Consider the following 21,711-nt stretch of genomic DNA (forward strand, 5'->3'; position numbering starts at 1 on the left):
AAGACCAGTAGAAATGAGTTGATTGGAGGATAGATTGTGAGGATCAGCACGGTGACAAAGCATTAAAAAACTCTTTCGATCCTTTCTGCTACCTGTGGCTTCAGTTATTTTCTTTTTTTTTTTAAACTGCTTATTGGAAGTGTGGTAATAATAAGTAATTAACCAAATGGTCTCGGAGTCTCGAAATCTTATTTATTAAAATCAATACACATCATAGTAGTTAACACCTATAAACAATATTTACACAAAAAGATTGTAAATTAAATTATGTTTATATTCATAGCATTGTTCAGTAAGTCCGTGGCTTCCCACACTAAAATAAACAATGTTTATGCTTGAGCCCATACAATGAAGAAACTGATATGTAAGGATTTGTTCAAGTTGACAGAGTGGAAGCCTGCGAACAAAACATGCAATTATTTGACATGGCATTAGTTCTTAAAGATTCTGAAACTGTCATTATGAAAATGAATTTCATATTCTACCAATACCCATCAGTAAAGTTTTTTCAATGGCTGCTCCTTAAAAGGACAAAAAATACTTTCTGCATACCGAGTGCTTCTGCCAAAGTAACAACCATAAGAACTTCCATTGTCCTGTAGAAGCTGTGCGTGTGGTTTTGCGACCCTTTTATCCTTAGACATGTTTGAATTTTCACGGATACATCTGTGTTTTTCTAAAGGTTTCGTTGGTAATAGTCAGTTGATTAAGTCTTGCTCCGTAGTAACCATTTACGTTAGGGCACGGTGTGGGCTTGTAAAATCCAATTTTTTCCCCGTAAAACGTGTCTCATTGCCATTTGGATCCCATCCTTGCAAGTAATATTAGGAGCTGGATAACATGGAGCATATGCTGTTTAATTTGTGCATTTAAATGGTTCTTGTGTTATGTAACTTATTTCCGGATCTTTGCAAATATATTGTCCAAGCCTGAACTCCTCACACTTAGAGGACTCTGTGGCTGCAACGGGCGCTAAAATGAAACTGAAAAAGCATTAGAGTTTTAACACTGGCCACATCCAGGCGATCACCATGATGTACTGTGCAAGGTATGCAAGCACCACCAATCTCCTTTCAGCTTCTGGTCGGTCAGTCACAACGTGCCATTCTAAAGACGCCTTCCGACGCAAAAGCTTCTGGAGGGTGTAGCCCCTGTACTGAGCCACAGTAAACGGGAGTGGAGGGGAAGAAATCAATCGATAAAGCCTTAGATGCTCTCTAGTTGTTGTCGGAAATGGATGACATTACTATCTCGCTTCAGGGCGGAGTCGAGGTCTGGTTACTGAGAGGCACCGTCGGTGCAGAGCTTTCGAATACCTCTCAGCGCTCCCATGGAAGACTGGAAAGTGCTACAGGCAAATTCCTGACCAGTGGCCCTGAGTCACTTTGAGAAACAAAAATAAATCTTTTGAATGTGACTCGAAAAGGGCTAAAAGACCGGCAGCATAAACACAGTAGGGAAATTCCGTCGGATTAACATTCGGATCCTTGTAGGCCATAAAACAAAACTTTCCACCCTGACTTTGGTTGGCATGAAGAAACACAGCAAGAAAACAATAGCAGACTGTAAATATTCCTGTGAGGTGCATCTTGCCAGAGACAGCCAGATCATATCTGTAAACTCTTTTCAAAGTTAAATCGTGCTTTGTCCACTGTGGCCGCAGTTAAACTGTGATATAGCGCACTAATGCACGAAAACGTATTCAACAAATAGAACTTTGTCTTCTAAATTCAGTAAAAGGTTCAATGCTACTAGGCAGTAAAATGTAAAATAAGGCTAATGATACACATCTAAGGCCCAGACTCTTCAAAGCAGAGACTATCTCTTCCTTCTGGAAAATGTATTTTGCATTAGCGAAGGAATTTGTTGAAAAAAGTGATTCAAAAGCTGCCAGCTCATGTGGGTGTTGTTCATTATTTCAAGCTTCAGAAGTGTGAGGGAAATAGAGCCCGGCAGGACTAATGCAGGGCCTTTACTTTCTGAGGAGTGCTACTTTATTTCCACACCAGGCAGATGATTTATTCTCAAAACTGCCCTATCCACATGGGAGATCGTGGCGAAAGGCGGAGATGAGACAAAGGTGTTGGCATGATACTTTAAAGATCCTTGGTGGTCAGAAATAAGAGCCTGCTGCCTCAAAGGAGGTTGTTTGCTCGCTCAGCTTGTCGTACTTTGAAATTTGGGACCCCGTAGGAGGCAGGGCCCTACCCCTGTCTATCCCGGTATTATCGAACCGCGAATGGTTAATGCGGTATGTACAAGTGCTTTGTGTAACGTTTTAGCTATGAATGCACTGTGTATACGCTATTATACATCACTACGTGGGTTCCATCTTAGAGCGGTGGCCATCTTATGGTTGCCCACACATAGGCTACATATCATGAAGCAAATACGGGCCTTTTAGAGCACATGTGCTTTCCTTTGACTTCTCTGTGACCTGGGCAGCTTGGCTCCGCTGCCCCAGGTCAGTCCGGTCTCACGAGTTCCCCGTCCTCTGGCCACCTGTGATTAGCATCAGGGCTTGACACACCATAAAGCCTTTACATTAAACACGAACCTCCAGCTGATCTCTTTCGCACCTGACTATTCCTGCTTTATGGCTTGTTTTCCAAACAGGAGATGCTCATGTTTATTGGGGCCTATCGATATCTGATGTGGGATCTGAGCCTTGCTGGGTAAATAATTGCGGGCTGGCTTAACTGGAATGTGGGATGGTCATCGTGACTCTGCCTTTTCGTTTGAAATATATACATATAAATGACCATGCCATAAAACAAGGAATGTATGCCTGAAGCAGGATATTTTGTATTTAAGGAGAAGCCCGTTTCTGTGATTTTTAGCAGTCTCCTGAGAACATACACGCTGTTGTACTTCTAGGATACCTGTAATTGGTCTGCAGCCAATAAACTGATCTTTGACTTCACCCAGAAGACTCTGTGTTTCTGTAGGTCTGAAACAGGAAGAACCCGAAGTCATAAGGTGTGTTCCCCTGCACCGCTGGGCTTAAAATTCCCAGTACTTCAGTTGGCGCCCAACTCGGCGCGATTTCAGCGGTACCGGTCCAAGCCAGAGGTTCGTGAGGAGCTTCGTGTGGAAATTCTAGAGGAAGGCCGCCACTTCATCGACCCCTGCATGTCGACGTGGTCCGAAGGTCTTTTCTGCGAGGTTCTCCGCGTCCCGACGGCTACGAAGGACTGCTGCCCTGATTAATCGCCCTGTTTTGGACCCTTGACGATTTTGGTAGAGCGAAACAATCGAGAGAGTCTTCTGGTGACGCCATTGATCATCGATATTCAGTTAAGTATAAGTGGAGCGTCTCCCAGTTTGAATTTGGTATCCTTCGGGATTATTTTGATTTGGAGTTTGCAAACCCCAAAGCCAGAGGACTCGTGTATTCACGAGACTATCGTAATCGATAATCCTTTGAAGTTTGAAACTAGACTAGTGAGCGAAGATGCCTGGTGCTAGTGTATTTGGAAGAATATTTTGTTTGAGTTATGGAAGGGATTTCCAGTTAGAGGATTCATGTCCGGTTCCTCCAATTGGAACTCCAACTTATGAGCTTTATGTAAAACATGGCGTGGGCCCCATTGCATATAATGAAGTATGGATCCGATACACCAGAAAGGACGGTGTTTTAAAATGGCCCCAAAATGGTAGTTTCGATACAGATATCTTAGATAATTTGGAAGTAAAATTGTTTAAAAAGAAAGCCCGGCCGGCGATGTTTGATTCTTTCCGCCTATGGCAAAAGGAAGCCAAACAGAAGGAAATTAAGCTAGCGAATAGAAATAAGAGAGAAAGAGGTATGTCAGTGATGCAAGCAGCTGTGCAATTTAAAGATAATGAGGAGGAACAAATGAATGAGCAATTGCACAGACAGCGCAAACTAGGGATTGATAAATGTTACCCTGTTTTGTCACCCCTTGTGCAAGCTGAGACAAAAGAGAAAGAGAAAGATTCCCTAATGTCCCATTTGCTAAGTTCGCCACCCCCGTATGCGCAAAATGCCACCGCGCCTCCACAGCTTGTAAATGCGCAGCCTCCAGTAAATATGCCGCAAGCCTTCCCACAGCCGCCAGCTCCTCCTCAGCTGGCTCCTATCCCTGCAGTGCAGCCCTCTCAAGGGCCGCCAGTTTTGTTACCTGTTACCCCCGCGCTTCCTGCGACTTTGTCTAGCACGCCAGCGGCTTCCCCTGGCGCTCCTTCTTACACTACCCAGGTACCTGTATCTGAATCTGTTTTTCTTCCCTCTGTCTATCCCCCTGTTTTTGCCTCAACTTCTCCTTCAGCACGACAACGACTAGCTAATGTAGTTACTAGTTTAATGTCGCCTCTCTTTGGGTCATCGAGCGCGACTCCTGGTTTACAGCGTAAACAATTGCGTAGTCAGCTGCCTGGTCCTGACGAGAAAGAGGTGTTAGATCATCTGGCGCGTAGGTGGATTGGTTTCCCTTTACTCTATAATGTGGAATCAGTTGTTACCGTTTTTCACCAATGGGATTCCCCAACACAGAGGTATGTCTTTGACAAAATGTGTGAATTCCTCTGTGAGGAATTGGAGGATAATGGTGCAAACCCAAACCCACAGGAATTGTGTCGAGTGCGATTTGATTTTGAAAAAGGTACAATTGTGGTCCCCAATGTAGATAAAGCAGTTGCAATTTTACTGTCCTTCAGAAATGGTGATTGTCAGCAATCGTTGTTTGAGCAGGATTTCCCTGTGGGGAAGAAGGTAAAAGCACACCAATATCCAATGCGTGAGGTTCCTCCAGTTTGGAGACCTGGTGATTTAGCTGCTAACCCACCTGTTCAGCCATATTTTCAGCGTGTTTGGGTGCATGTCCCTTGGAAGCGTTCTGAGGTCTTAGCGCTTAAGCAGACATTGCCTGACCCCCGTAAAAACCCTACCGGTTATTATAAGGAGTTATCTCAAACTGCAGAATCATGTGTAATGAATTTGGCTGACATAGATATGTTGTTTGGGAATGTTGTTCCACAGCCTTTATGGGGATCCATTCGTAATGTAGATCACGCTGCAGAATTGGGTAACACATGGGCTAATATCATTGCTGCAGATGCTGGCCAAGTTGGTGGCGCGAAACCTGACCCTTTAGTAGCAGAACTCCCTGGTCGAATTATTACCTACATGAAAACTATAATGCCTGCGATGCGCGTAAATTGGGATAAACTATCCGCATGTAAGCAGAAGAAAGATGAGACAGTGTCTGATTTCTTCACCAGGTTTGAAGAAACGTTTATCGACCACAGTGGTCAAGACATGAGCACTGAAGGTGGCCAACGGTTATTTGTTGATAAATTTGTGCAGAATCTACTTCCCGAGTTGTGTAAGAAATTAAAAGACTAAGAAAGTTCTTGGGCTGTTTCCTCTTCAGCGCAAATACTGGCTACTGCACAGTATTATGAGAATAGAGACAAAGATGAGAAGGATAGAACAGATAAGAAAACGAAAGAACTGAAAACAAAGGTCCTCTTGCAGCAGGCTTATCCACCACGTGGAGGACAGAATAATTATAGGCAAACACAAGGTATCTATCAGCAGCCCCAACAATTTCAGAATAATCAGCAAATGAATGGGTATTATCAACCACAAATCCCTGTAGGTCCCAACCAATGTTCATGTTGCAATGAGGAAGGTCATTTTAAATATAGTTGCCCTAAATTAATGCAGCGTAACAGTAATGCGTATGGCGCAAGAGGTAGAGGTGGTCAACAAGCTCCTAGAGGCAGAGGGCGTGGGAATGCTCCCCAGAACGCGCGTCCTCTTCCGCCTCAAAATCCCATAAATAGCTTTGATCAGCAAGCCAACGCGACTGGTAATTCAGCTCAGTACTACAATAATGATTATTATGCAGAAGATGACAATGTAGAAGATAATGATTACTAGGACAGCCGTAGACAGAGAGAGGGAGTTGTTTCAGTGCCAGTGGATCAGAGCGGACCCTATGTTAAAGTAACTACAGCAAATGTAACGGAGCCCTTTCTGCTGGATACTGGTGCTGCGAAGAGTTCAATCATGCATTCAAAACTCCCTGGCGCGCCTTTGTCTGGTGAAATGAATGTTTCAGTAGGTTTTTCTGGCGCCCCAGTTAGGAACCCGATTTCTAGTCCTATGTCACTTTCTGTTGGACCTTGCGAGTTAAAAGCACCCCTCATCCTAACGACAGGTTGTGGTGAAAATTTGCTAGGATTAGATTTGCTAAAAAGATTGCATGCAACGCTATATTGTTCTCCCTCAGGAGTACAACTTACATTAGGCAAGAAAGTGATTTCCCCGATGTATTTGTCTAAAAATGCAATGCCACCTGAATTGTCATCCCTTCCGGATGTCCTTTGGGCTACTGGTCCCAATGATGTGGGTCTTTTGGAAATACCGCCATACGTGGTCACTTTAAAAGCCAATGTCAGATTGCCACGTATTCCCCAGTACAAGATCTCCAATGAAGGTCAGAAAGCATTGTTAGCAATTGTCAGTGATTTGATTAAAAAGGATGTAATTGAAGAGACAAGAGGCAACGTTTGCAATAGTCCTGTTTTACCTGTCTTAAAACGAACGGACCCTTCACAGCCACCTGTTTACAGATTTGTGATTGATCTTAGAGAGGTTAATAAGATTGTTGTGCCACAGTTTCCAGTTGTCCCTGATATAACTGCCTTATTAACCATGATTCCAGCCTCCGCTGCATGGTTCTCAGTGATCGATCTAAAGAATGCTTTCTTTAGCATCCCAATTGCAGAGGAGAGCAGAGACATTTTTGGCTTTAGTTTAGGAGGTCGCAGCTTCCGCTTTAAACGCGCTCCCCAGGGCTACTGTGAGAGTCCATCAATATACAGTCAAGCTTTAAAAGCGCAGCTTGATGCACTTGTTTTACCCAGTGGCGCTATCCTTATTCAGTATGTTGACGATTTGCTAATCGCCGTGGATACTGAAGAGATTTGCAAAAATGCTACCTTGTCATTGTTGCGTCATTTGTCTGCCTTTCATCACAATGTGTCTCTCTCAAAGCTGCAATATTGTCGACAAGAAGTGACCTACTTAGGTCATCTCTTATCGAAGGAGGGAAGGAAACTGACCCCCCAAAGAATTCAAGCCATTGCACAGTTGAGTATGCCAAGAACACAGAGAGAAGTGCGTGCTTTCTTGGGCATTACTTCATACTGTAGGCATTGGATTCCTAAGTTTTCCTTGTTGGCAAAACCTTTGTTAGCATTAACATGTAAAGACACACCGAATCCTATTCCATGGTCTGAAGAGTGTCAGAAAAGTTTTTGGGAATTGCGTAATGCATTATGTTCAGCTCCTGTGTTGGGTACCCCTGACTACAGCAAGCCTTTTACATTGTATGTTCATGAGAAAGATGGTTGCGCATTATCAGTGTTAACACTGCATTTTGGCGACAGACCGCGTCCATGCGCATATTTTTCGTCAACCTTGGACCCGGTAGCGAGGGCATTGCCAAGTTGTCTGAGAGCCACAGCCGCCGCAGCTATGTCTATTCGACAGTCTGCTGGCCTAGTAATGGATCATACATTGATTGTTATGGTTCCACATGCTATGGACACATTGTTAAACAGGACTAAGACACAACACTTAACTAGTGCGCGATTATCTGGTTATGAGCTGACACTGTTAGCAAATCATATACACATAAAGAGATGCAACACGTTGAATCCAGCTACACTATTACCAATTCCAGCAGACCTAGATGAGATTGAGCAACATGATTGTCTGTTCAGAACCGAAGAAGAGACGAAAGGGAGAGTAGATCTTAAAGATACTCCCCTGACTGAGAGTGATGGTACTTTATGGGTGGATGGTTCGTGTTTCAAGCTTCCAAATGGTGATACGACTGCTGCATATGCTATCACGACTTTGCACACGATTGTGGAAACTGCACGTGTGCCACAAAATTCGGCTCAAGCAGCAGAATTGATTGCCCTTACGAGAGCATGCGTGTTGTCTGAAGGAATGAAAGTGAACATATATACGGATAGCCAGTACGCCTTTGGCGTGGCGCACAGTTTTGGGCGATTGTGGAAAGAACGTGGGTTCCTGACTTCGCATGGAGCTAAGATTCAGAATGGCAAGTTGGTGAATGATCTCCTTGAGTCGCTGACCCTACCGTTACAAGTTGCGATTATGAAATGCAGTGCGCACAAGAAAATCACTGATGATGTTGGTCGTGGTAATAAAACAGCAAAAGATGTGAAGACTCGAATGTATGTTGCAGGCCCTGCCAGATGGGTTGGTGATGTTGGAATGTGTGAAAACACAATAGAGAATGTAAAGTCCCTTCAAGCTGAAGCCACAGAGAAAGAGTTGAGCAAGTGGAGAGAAAGTATGGGTAAGTTGGATGAGAATGGTTGTTGGATTGATCTGTCAGAACATAGGCGATGGTTGTTACCTGATGCATATGTGCTTCCAGTGGTTACTATGGCACATGGAATGGCACATATCAGTACGAAAGGAATCTGTAAGTTGTTGGCTCCAGTATGGCAGAATGCTGGAATTCCTAAGTGTGCAGAGAATGTGGTCAAGAATTGTATGGTATGCTTGAAGTACAACCCTGGTAGGGGAACCCCAGCTCCAGCTGGTCATTTTGCGCCTCCATCATATCCATTTGAAGTTTTGCAGCTAGATTTTATCCACATGGAAAGGTGCAACAACCTGAAATATGTATTGGTGGTTGTCTGCGCTTTTTCAAAATGGATAGAGGCGTATCCCCTAAAAGACAACACTGCTCTATCCACAGCCAAAGCCCTTGTGAAGGAATTTTTCCCTAGGTTTGGAATGCCAAGAATGGTGTGGAGTGATAATGGGAGTGAGTTTGTGGGTCAAGTGATGAAGAATGTGTGTGAGGGATTAGGGGTTAAGCAGAAATTCCACGCTGCAAATCACCCCCAATCAGCTGGATTAGTAGAGCGCTACAATGGCGCTCTAAAACTCAAGCTGGCCAAAATCCAAGCGAGCTCAGGTCTTAAATGGCCTGACGCTCTGCCTCTAGCACTCCTGTCCACCAGAATGACTGTGCATTCACGAGTGGGACTTAGTCCCTACGAGGTCGTTTTTGGCCGCCCGGCTAATGTATGGGGTGTGCCAAGACCGACAAAATTCAGTGAAATCGAACATCCAGTACTGCTTGATTATTTGTACGAATTGACGGCTAAATTGCGTGTTTTACACCAACAGGTGCACGATACTCTTCCCCAGGCCTCTGAGGCTCCAGGACACCCTATCGACCCTGGCACGTGGGTTTTGGTGAAAAATTTCCAACGCAAGAGCAACGATGAGCCTCGTTGAATTGGCCCTCATCTCGTACTTCTATCTACAAGATCAGCTGTTCGAGTAAAGGGGAAGAAGAACTGGATCCACGGCGCCCATGTTAAAAGGATACCTTTGCCTCTGCCGTATGACCAGTGGGTCCAGGAGGGTATCGCTGACTCTGAAACAGACACTGTACCTCATTTTGTGCCGTTCAGTGATGCACGCATAAAAGGCACAACTTCAGCACAACAGAGTGACCAATTGCTGGGTGTGTGGTTTAATGCCACATACCATTAATAAGGGTATTCCCTATCTAGTGCTGCCGTTTAGTTACAATGGATCGTCATGGGCATTCCAGACAATGTTTCTCTTTGCATTAGATGCCTACTCCCCGCGACAACCGCGTTCCATCAGACCTAGCACCAATAACAAAGCTTTAATGAAAGGAGTTGCCGATATGAGCAGAGATATCGACGCATACTCATCTATTCCCAAAGAAGAATTGAGAGCTTATGTAGGGTGGAACGCGACGGGGTATAGTATTAGTCTGGGTGAAAGACAGCGAAAAATCTCATCCCCAATCTGGGTCGTACCCCACATAGGTCGGTTCTGTTTACAAGGTAATGGTCAGAATCCAAGAGCTCAACTGGGGAGAAGTGACTGTACTGAAACGTACACTTTTCCGTCACAGTTTTCCCCTGCATTTTTGGCTGCCAAGGGTACATATTTTATCTGCAATGAACGAGCGTATACATGGTTGCCCCCTGATTTCTCGGGCACATGTTATATTGCAAACTTGCTACCGCCGACATTTACTGCTGCCTCTGACTATCACAAGACCAGAGTTGTGAGAGGCGTGATTAGTAAGGAGGATACTGCTGGTCAGGAAGCGGGAGATTTCTTTTTGGGTTTCCTGCCGTTTTTGGGACCTATGGTTAATAGTAGGAACCTGAGACAGCTGACTCGTGTGGTTGAATCCACTGTTAATGTTACGGCTGGTGCCCTTGGTAATTTGACAGCTGAGCTCCAGGAACATCTGATGACGTCAGATATTACATCACTGTATTTAGACACTTATTTACCTATGTCTTCTTCCATTAATTTTTAGCTATACATATATTACAAATATTTTTATTCAGAAAGACACATATGTCATCAGTGATGTAATATCTGACGTCATCAGCAGAGGATTGCGGTCGCGTGAGTTATAGTTGCCTGCACTAACTATAACGGGGGAATTTCAATGGTTTTTCACGAGTGAAATGTCCAGCTAACTATAACATGTGTGAAACCTATGTTTTTTTAAGTGAATTTGCAAGGTTTTTTAAATGATAATTCCTAACTATAACGTGTGTGAAACCTATGGTTTTTTCAGTGAATTTGTACGGTTTTTTAAATGCTAAGTTATGTATTTAAAAAAAAAAAAAAATTGTAGGCTGTAGCTTGGACTAAAGGTCCTATGGAAAAATGCATGGGGAAAATGCGTTTTGGGACCCCCTTTTTCTCAGCCCCCGCTTGACGAATCCCCCCGAGACTTTCAGGGAAGGAGCGGAGCGGAGCGCCCCACCTATTTTGAAAATTTCGCGAGGATTCGTCAATCGGCGCCAAAGTTATTCCAAATAGAATGTTGCAGATTTCCTATGGAAACACAATCCTAACTATAACTATCTACTGGCGACCGCCAGTAGATAATATATATATACACATGTGAACAAGGCTCCACGGAGCCGAAACGTTATGGCTGTCGCTCTGGGCATTGAATAAAAAATTTGCACTATATGCAGGCTCGTGTACTTACTTCCTTGGCAGTTGGAGGATCTTCAAGGCTGGTGGGAGAAGTCTTTGGACATATATATATATATATATATATATATATATATATATATATATATATATATATATATTAGCTTCAAGCATTCACCAACTTTCGCTGAATGGTGGAAAATTAATCCACGAACTCCTCTTCGTCGGTAAATACAAAAATCTTTATTGTATTAGTGGCTCCCTTCTGTCTGCCATGACGCGTTTCGCCCGGAAAACGGCCTTGATCACATGTGGCTGACTTTGCGAGCGACAATTTTTAAAGTGGTAGCACCCATATCACATGATGGATAGACATTGAAGACATACTATAGTATACATTTTGCGTCTCCCTGCAAAAAACATTCCTAATGGCTGTACAATACCGGTGTAACATGTTAAACAAATGTCAATGGATAAAACAAATACACTATCCGATCTGAGTTACTGAGTTTAAACATCATAAAGACCTGAAAATTGGACAATTTAATAAACTCAGAGTGCCCTGAACAAATCGTGTGATCAGCACATATGTTAGGCGCCGGCCGGTATAAAATTAGCTGCTTAGTGCAAACCGGCCAGCGATTAAAAATACCAAATGTGCAAATCCTACTAGAAATGTATTTAAAGGGCTGTACAAAACAATGTTACACAAATAAAAGCAAATTGCAGGGAATCAGTATATCAATAAAATTACATGTCAATCCATTTAAAAGTGATGTATATGGTGGATTCCTATCAATGTGAGAATGTTTTTTTGTTATTTTATTGTATTATATTAAGTGCATATGCATAAGAGTGCAAAACGAGTTATAAAGTGCAAAAGTGCGAGTAATGTGCAAATGAGCAATGAATGTGCAAAATATGTAGCGTATGCATAATATATACATATAAATAAATTAAATAACACATCGTGGTAAAATCCAATATCCAAATGGATAATGCAAACCAGTTTAAACCTACAGATTTACAGTTCAGCCAAAAACAAATGGGATACTTCATTTTTTAATTCCGACTTGAATTGTCAGGCCTTGTCATGCACTGCCAACTTAGCGTAGGTATCATCTGTTGTAGTGTAGTTCCTATTTCCCTGATAGGCTCTGCGCATTGGAATAATATACACTATAGTTTTTGCATAGGACTAAGGTCAGAATGCTCCTATCGAGTACATTAAACTTAATTACTTGTGTGTGCCAGCTAACTCAGAGGTCACTAGAAACTTCTCGAATGAACAAGAAGGGATTCGTTTCTGACAACCGCATAAACATGACAACTTTGTTTCCCTTAGAATCGGAACGCGTCTCAGAATTGTGGAAACAATAGATAACAGTTTCACTCAGTCAATCGTGCATGCTTAGTTTCTTTAGAGTTTCACAGAAACAGATAGACGGGCGTTTCAATAAAAGGGTTTATTGAACAGTCTTGTTTCTCGTCTAAGAGATGTGAGCTGTTATAATCATTAGACAGTAAGAAAAATATAATACGCACAGCGTAAGCAGTAAGAAGAAATAATACTGCAATTGCATTGTTTTTTAGCTATGACATATATTCATATATACATACATAAATAACACAGGCTAAAAAGTGAATACTCGTCTGATGCTTCTAAATAGTTCTACCCCAGTGTACCTAACCTAAGTGTAGTACGAGGTAAGAGCAGGTGCTGTTTTCTATAGTATGGTATATACTAAGTTTGTATGCCAAGAGTCCCTCTAGGTTCTTGTCAACTCCATACCTTTAGAATGAGAGAGGTGAGAATCTCTTTCCGGTTCTCGAACTCTAAGACCCCGCGAAGGGAGTCAGAACACTGGAAGCTGGATTCTCTGCGAGCAGGGATGACAGCGTCTAGTCAGTGCGTCAGGTCGGGATATGGTCTCTTCCGAACTTGCCATGGCGAACCGTGCAGTCAAGTCGTGCCGAGCCGTGCCGTGCTTTGCCATGGTAAGGGAAGGTATATTTATACCTGGAAGGTGCTTAGGAATGCTAGCATTGACGTAAAGTCGGGCAGAGGAAGATGTCATGGATGAACCCCTAAGGAATAGTAGTTCATGCATAATAGATGAGCTCTTGGAGAAATCAATAATCCTAGCTAGGGAAAGTCCCAATGGCTTACGGGTCTGGTTTCTAAGAACTTGTTGTGATGTGGGATGAACGGATGTAGGTGACCATGCCTGTATTTGGATAGCATGAAAAATGCCTAAATTAGGACGGGGATTCTATGTCCAAATAAGGGCAATGCGAATTGTGCCTATATAAGCACATGATTTAGGGGAACCTATGTACGGGCATCTAAATCGAAACACAACACTGTGATCCCATTTGTAGATGGCAGGATTAGTCAGACAACAGCCCTTCTCGCTCAGCCTGCACACATGCACACAAGTGTGGACACGTGTTCACTCAAAACCTGCACAGAGCTTTACACTCGCTGCTCATCAGCGGATCTTATTTGAAAGGTGGGCCCTGGAAGCTACAAGCTACAGCTAAAATCCATTATAACATTTAGCATAGAGAGCGTGAGAGCAGAGGTCTGAAAGTGAAATAGACAAGGGCTCTTCAAGGATTAGAACCAGGGACCTTTCAATGATAAAGACCTTTTACATGGATTTTCACATGCAACGCAGACATTATTGATTTTTAAAATGTAAATGCCATTGTGATTGGTTCTGGTTTCTCTTTTCTGCAGTGTTTGAAAAGAAATTCCCATTTGTTCTGTTCCCAAGTCTTGTCACTGAGTGAAGGACCATTTGAAGAAAAAAAAACTGTTAAAAGGGGTTCCCATGAGCCCCCATTCCCTCTTTCCATTGCTTTTGTATCTCCCATGTTCATTTTCCTTCACTTCCCTTTTATTTTAATATTAAATTATATTCCCTAATAGGGATTTCCTATGGAGTGCTGTAGCAAGTTGGCTCTACCGGCCAAGGCAGTGTTCCCTCTTACGTGCTTGAGTAGATGTTAGAGAAGTCCAGAGACAATTTGTCCCACTCATCTACCCTCCCTGTCTTGACCTTTAGGTGGTAGGATAGATCTATGCTGGAGAGTAGGGGATTGAGTTGGTTCTATGAAGCATCGGTACCAATGAGTAACTGTGGCACGCAATCGGTTGTCTGATAGAATATCGATGCCAAAAGTTTTGTGTGAGCAGAATATTGTGTCAAAAATATTGAGAAACAAAATATCGAGAGCGTAAGTGCAAATAGGTGAGTATAGATTTACTATTCTTAACTCCAAATCTACATACCTTGAAAATATAGATGTATTGTCAAGGTACATATACGTGGAGTTCAGTACCGTAAAACTTTGCTTATCCTTTGAAACTTACCTTCACAATATTTTTGTCCTTGATATTCTTGACACACTATTTTGTCCACACAATTGTTTGCCATTATGTTTTGCCCAAACACCGCACATTCATTAACACATTATCATCACCATCAAAGGGAACATGTTCATGTAATTTAGGTGTTCCCAAACTCAAATAAGGCTGTTCCTATGGTTACTGCAGTGTTAGGAGTTGGCTGGGCAGAAATCAGGCTGTTGTCCACAGCAAGAGATAGGCAACAAGAGCCTGCCATAACCCCACCAAGCCAAAAGCCATGGCTAAAATTATACAGGGCAGGAGGGTGGGGCAACTAAGTAAGAGAGGGCGAGGGCAAAGCTTATCAAGACAGATGACTGTCATAAGGCAGGCATTCTGCCACAAATACAGAGCCTACATTTCTCACAAATGTAAAGAGGAGGAGAGCACTCTCTTACACACTTTTTAACTTCTCTTAAAACTGATACATAAAGAGCACAATGCAGCAATTAAAGCAGATGAATAACTAATTGCTTTTGCAGGTTTGGATATGTAGGTAATACATAGGTAAAACCAGTATAATGCTTGTTCTTTCATTCTGTATCCCTTCTTTATGTTTGCTACTAACAATATATTTGTGTTTGTTGTACCATTTTGTTACACATATTCTAGAAAAAGATTTGTGTTTATTAGAGGCTGCTTGCATTCTAAAATCGAATTCCTGTGTATATGCTAACCCGGCAGGTGGGTTTATAGAGATTAACTAATAACTTGAGTTTCTGGTATGACTGGTTATCTGTCTTTCTGTGGGCCCTTTCTCGGGTACATTCTGAGGCCTTAGCTCATGGGATACCTGTCTGTGTTCTTCATTCCACAGAGATGATACATTACCGTGCTGGCTGAGAACAATGTGGCAGGTGTGATTAAAAGTTTTGGCATGCACTGTAAAGATGTATAAACACACTCAATGCAGCTCCCTTACTTAATAAACTTAATAAAAATAATTTTGGGGCCAGTGCCATTTTAGTAAGGAGTTGTAAAGGAAGGATTTTCAAGAGGGACTAAGAGATTCAAAGAAGGAAATATGAGATGCTTCCTATTTTTTGGAGGCTCTGTCTACCTTTTTTGCACTAAATAAGTCGTTGTACATATGTATCTATCTGTAACCAGTTTCCTGGACTACTTATTCCAGTGAAATGACTTGCATTGCCAGCCTGAGCATTCTGTTTTCTCTAGATTTTAAGATTTATGACATAGAAAATGATTCCATAGTCTGAGGATGCAGTTGTTTAAATGAGATATTGAACATATGAGGCAAACTCTTAATTCAGTCTTTAAACAATACCATGCCTTAACAGACAAAACAAGCGTTGAAAAAATCAATAGATCTGGTCTTGTATTAGCGAAAATGCTTGTCAGTTTTCCAACTAAAAGCAAGTATGTAAAAAAAAAAAAATTAAAACATAAAAAATACTCTCTTAGTTGTGAACCAGCATATTTTAAATGTGCTTTAACAAAAACACAAAATGAATATAAAGCGTTTCATGCTCTATTCATTCAGCCTCCTCCATAGAAAATGCTTGGACTTCCTCAACTCCTACTCTAGCATCCATGGAGGCCTCACTTTTGTCCTGTCATCATTTTACAAAGTTAGCACAATGGCTCTTTATTAGAAGGGGAAGCAAAATGTAAATACTCCAAGGGCATTAAAAAACTTATCACCGGCTTCATTGGCAGTAAAAGGTTGCCTGGCCAAACCACTTGTGTAGCTAGCATTGGGATAGCAGGTGCAGTGGCACCAGGGCCCACAGCACTGAGGGGACCATTGACCCATAATAATTGATATATTTTCTACCTCGACAGCGATCAAAAGGGCCATTTTCTTTGCTTGCACCGGTGCCCATGGCATCCTTGCTAGTCTACTGGGCCCAGCGTGTCTTCACATTTGTGGTTGAATGCAGGTGGTTGGTTCATTGCCTCAGTCACAGCCCCATCCAGATGTTTTTCTGTGGCAGGAGACCTTTGCCCAAGTCACCTTTCCTCCATTTGTCCTTTGGAAGCGTTGCCAGGGCCCAGGCTGCCTGCCCTAGCACCCATTGTCAAGAGCATTCCTTGGTCGGAGAACCCTCAAGCACGTTGTACAAGTTGTTAAGTTCTATAATGTTAAGAACAATGCCACTATGTCACTTGGTTTGAGTTCATCTTTGCCACTGTTTTTCCCAGACACCTGTGGCAGGGGTGAGGGCAGCGGGGAATTGGAAAGGGAGAAACAAACGTTATCTCAACGTTATTCAGGGATCTGAGCCTCCCAAGATTTTAAGAGCGGCTACCTCTACTCCACTCCCGCACCGACTCCGTATCTCTGTGCCCCATCCCAGTTCCAGGTTACAGACGCATTTTAGAGTAGGGCAGTGGTCACAATGTTTAACTATGGCACTTCACGGGCTACATTTTCCTTGAATTTTTTACTCTTTCCCTCTTCATTTCAAGCTTAAATGAAAATGAATGAGTTATCTTTTTATGCTGCGTTCTCCCCATCACCACAACATACATATTTTAGGAAAAGTGCTAATGAAAATGAAAATCAGCTGAGGACCATAGCACAACTTTCTCAATGCATATACTCCCACCTGGTGGCCAATTTCATCATAGCACTCACGGAGTTGTTCAGCGAACACATTTCTCCACGCTATATAAACAATTTAAAATTAGAATGGATGGGGTAAAATACATCTCTGCCCCTCCAGGCTTTTTAGTTTATAAAAAATAAGCTGGAGCACTAGAGATTCCCTGATAAAGAATTGTCCAATCTCAAATATTTTGATGAGTATAGGGAAAAGCCCATCATTTTATATAGAGAAACCATTGTGAACATAATTTATGTAGTAAACATTTGTATCAGGCTAATTGATATTTTTGCTAACAAGCTATCGGAACATACAGTCGCTGATCAATCACAAATTTATTGCAAACAAAATAAGCTGACAGACTTAGAGGGAGAAAAGATGTTATCGAACATGATGTAAACAAACTACAGACAAACTGAGAATTGCTGCCATTTTATCAACTGTTCTTATTGCACAATCTAATATGGTCAGTTCTTGTGAAGCATTCGTTTATTACAGGGGCTGTCTAAGTATTCGGCGCTCCTGCAATAAATCCCTCACGCCTCTGTCTGCAATAATTGCATTTTATGTGACCAATTTAAGCAGCACTTTTCACTTGTTCTTATTATTTAATCTTCAGTGATGATGTTCACCGGGTCATTTAAACCCTGGTGGATGCTTTAAAGTAAGAAGGGGGAAAAGGGTCCCAATCCCTTAGTGACCGTATGAGTCGGGTATTTGTTCTCAACAGTGGGCGAGCCCCTGCCCCACTGATAGAAATAACGTTTCAAAAGGGTGTTAGGACAAATATTGATTGTTTCAACAGTGGAGCATTTGGAGAGAAATACATTTGGAAGGTTGGACATGCAGTACAATACAGTGTAAGAGCATAGGAATATATAACATCATATGTACATATTATACAACAGGAATAGTCCGTCAGGAGGTCGAGGACCGTGCAGATGGTAAGAACAAGTTAAAGTAATCATATATGGAGGCAGGATATGACAGTTAAGATAATAAAGAGGTTATAGAGAAGATTTGAGCAAAAGAAGAGAGATAGGTGACAATCAATATTTGTCCTAACACCCTTTTGAAACCCTGGTGGATGGCCTGCTGCCCACCATGTCAGTGGAGTTTGTGTTGTGCCTTGACGTGCAGAGAACAAGAATACGGTGATGTCGTCCATAGAACAATTCTTGCTCAAGTTTTGTTTTCTCCAGTTCCATATAGCACGAACTCGACCCGCAGCCTGCAGGTATCAGAGCGCTTTACATGAACACTAGTTGCATTACAGACAGACTCATTCATTTATTTACAATATATATATTTTTTTTAGGCAAGGCGAGGTTAACTGATTTACCCAGTTTGATCCTCCCACCAGACACGAACCTGGTTCCCCAGCTTCAAAGTCGGCCATTCTAGCCCTTAGCATTCAAGATCGCAAGGAGGAAGTTTAAAGTCCTATTCAGAAAAAAGAAAATAATTTACCAGCAAGGAGTCTGGAAAGACTTGATTAAGGCTGCAGAAGAAAAAAATTGTTGATCTTTCTGGGGGAATATGTAGATTTTCCATAGCCTGATGACCAGAAAATCTGGATTTTATTAAGGACACGGAGGCTGTGGAAAATCAGATGCCTTCGACGGAATTACAATCCCATTCCAGCTGAACTAGTTCAAGTTATCAATTTTTTGTCTGAAATCTTTCCTTTAGGCCTGGCTTATCGAACTGTGAATGTCTATAGATCGGCCATTGCAGCAGGGCACTGCTTGGTAGATGGTACCTCGGTAGGCCAAAACTTATTAACAGAAAATCTCATGAGAAGTATGCGTGTTTTAAATCCACCTTTGCCCAAATACTCTTCCTTATGGGAAGTGAGGGATGTTCTTCGAGTAATTATCGATTGGGGTGAGAATTCTACTCTCTCATTAAAGGCACTGTCCTGTAAACTTACTGTCTTACTGTGCCCTGTCTCCTTCAGGCAAACGTCAGATGTTAAAGCTTTAGATATCACCAGTAGGGCTTATCAACCTGAGGGAGTTTGTTTCTTCCTAAAAAAACGGACTAAAACTATGCCAACTTCTGTTTTCTACCCCTTTTTTCCACAGAACGAAAGTTTGTGTGTAGTGAAGTGTTTGTTGGAGTATGAAAGAAGAACCTTAAGGTTAAGTGGTTTTGTTGAACAATTACTAATATCTCACAGGACTCCCCATAGAGTGGCTTCCTCCCCCACTTTAGCTAGATTATCCCTCCTCTAACAGTCCCACCCTGGGATAGCTAATTGATGTTTTTTGTTTTGCAGATTGAATGTTTCAAAGACTTTACATACGTCTTCTCTAAAGTTTCCAAAGAAGAATAATAAAGTTATCTTGTTCGCACAAAGAAGGGAGAAGACTTTGTGCACATGGACTATATACTATGTTGAAATGTTTAGAAGTTCTAGATCTCTTCATTGTTGCTGCTGTGAGCTGCGCAAGAAAGGAGATTTGCATAATATTGGCCTCCGTGTCGTGCCATAAAATTGCTAGAGTATTCAGAGATGTGTCAAATAATCAAGATCACCACACCAGCACACAGTCCTGGGTGGATCAATTTAAGGCTGTGTGCCATAACAGCAACTGCACACAGCACCCAGAAGAGTCCACCAACTGAACAAATAAACATTTTGCGCCCAGAAGTAGAAAGAGCAATCTTAGCGCAGAAGACCAATAGAGCGCCTGGTCCTGATCACTTTCTAGCATACATGTTTCGCTTTGACCTTAAGGTCTAGTCAATGATCCTGACCAAAATATTCAATGAAGTCCTGGGAAAAAATCATGTTCCCCTCCTGTGCAGATCTACTATTATAGTTCCCTTCCACAAAAAAGAAAGTAAGCTTCTACCCAGTAATTATAGACCTATATCATTATTGGACAGCACTGGGAAATTGTTTGGCTGCATTCTTTTATGTTATGTTATGTTCGTTTGTAGAGTGCACAAGCACCTATTGGTTTCATGGCGCTGGGGTGAGGCCAGTAAACTGAGAGCGCTTTGGCAAGGGTTTAGTTGTATGCTAGGTTGAATAGGCAGGTTTTTAACAGTTTCCTGAATTTTTAATAACATGCAACAGATCGGATCTCTGGGGGGGAATGAGTTCCAGATATTGGACACGATGACTTTGAATCTGGTGCCGCCAGTCCTCTTCTTTTTCAATTTGGGTACCAACAGATAGTTCAAGTATGTGGAGCGCAGAGTATAGTGGGGGTATTACTTTTGGTAATGACAATTTTGGTTTTATCCGAGTTCAGATTGAGATGATTACTGTTCATCCAGTCGCAGGTGAGCAGCATAGTGATTTGAAAGAATTCCTTGGATTCTTGGTAGTTGTCAAGTCCTGCTGCCTTGACACGGTCCACTAAGAGATTGTAGTCCACCATGTCAAAGGACACGGACAGGTCCAGGAGGACCAGTGTCTGTCTATGCCCTGTATCAAATTCTCTGTGCATGTCATCTGTCACAGAGAGGATGACTGCCTCTGTGAAGTGAGCTTGGCGGAAGCCTGCCTGACAGGGATCCAAGAATTTAGGTACTTTTAGGAAAGTGCAGAGATTGTTTGCCAAATGTGCCTCTATTACCATAGCCAAAAATGACAGTAGGGATATGGGGTGGTAGTTTTTCAGTATTAGTGGGTCCTCTCCTCCTATTTTCCTCTGTGGGGGTACTACAATGACTTCTTTGAATGTGCTCAGTACTGTCCCTGTGCTGATGTAGTGATTGAGGAGTGAGAGGACTGGGTCCAGGAAGTCAGAGAATTCAGTTTTAAAAATGTTTGGTGGACAAATGTCGTTAGGGGATCATAATTTGACTTTGATCAGCAGGTCCTTGAAGCAGTCCATGCACAAGAAATGAGGATAGGGTGATGGCTTTCATGCCTACCCGGGTCAACTTGATTTCAAGGTAACTTGTGGGGATACTTTACTTTCTTTGATAATCTTTACTTTGTCGATGAAAAAATTGGTGAGTGAATAGGCTGTTGGCCTGGGCGGACCAAAATATGGTTTTAATGGATGTGCAGGCTAGATTCCACATGGCATAAGCACCATTGACCAAGCTGTAAAATTATGTACAGTGTGTGTCACGTACGTAAAAGTGTTCAAGTCTTCATTATACATATCATTTATGGATCTTAAATCCGTGTTTGAGCTGGTGAACAGATCCAAATTATGACGATCACTAGAAAAACAAGGGTTTTCCCCCCTCTTCCTAGCTGTCAGATGTTTACACAAAGAAACAAGTGCCTGTGTCCACTATGGAAGCATGGGGGAATGTACTTCCTACTTCCTACAAAATCCATATAGATAATTGTTAGAGCTGACAGCCTTTGGGTGGTCTTCCCCAAACATTTTGCCTGTTTACATCCAATTTTGGCTGTATTGTTTTTGTTGACCTTAGGACGCTAAGGACTTTACAACTGCTAACCAGTGCTAAAGTGCACATGCTTCTCTCCTAAAGGTGGTTTGAATGACTTATCCACAATTGGTATATTAAATGTATCTGCAAGTCCCTTGTACAGTGCACCACATGTGCCCAGGGCCTGTAAATTATATGATACTAGTGGGCCTGCAACACCGATTGTGCCACCCACACAAGTAAGCTCCTGCACTCAACCAGTGAAGCATGCCAATATCTGGTGCATACAGTGGTATTTGTTTGCCTCTGAGATGCCAACTGTGGGCCCACTA

General features: G+C 42.3%; 1 pseudogene; it reads right to left on the reverse strand.

The window, feature by feature from the left end:
- Positions 1-654: 654 nt before the first annotated feature.
- LOC146797701 (TM2 domain-containing protein 1 pseudogene) lies at positions 655-1,033 on the reverse strand (annotated as a pseudogene).
- Between the last annotated feature and the right edge of the window lie 20,678 nt (positions 1,034-21,711).

This window comes from Triturus cristatus, chromosome 9, assembly GCF_964204655.1.
Source record: "Triturus cristatus chromosome 9, aTriCri1.1, whole genome shotgun sequence".
In the NCBI taxonomy this organism is placed as follows: domain Eukaryota; kingdom Metazoa; phylum Chordata; class Amphibia; order Caudata; family Salamandridae; genus Triturus; species Triturus cristatus.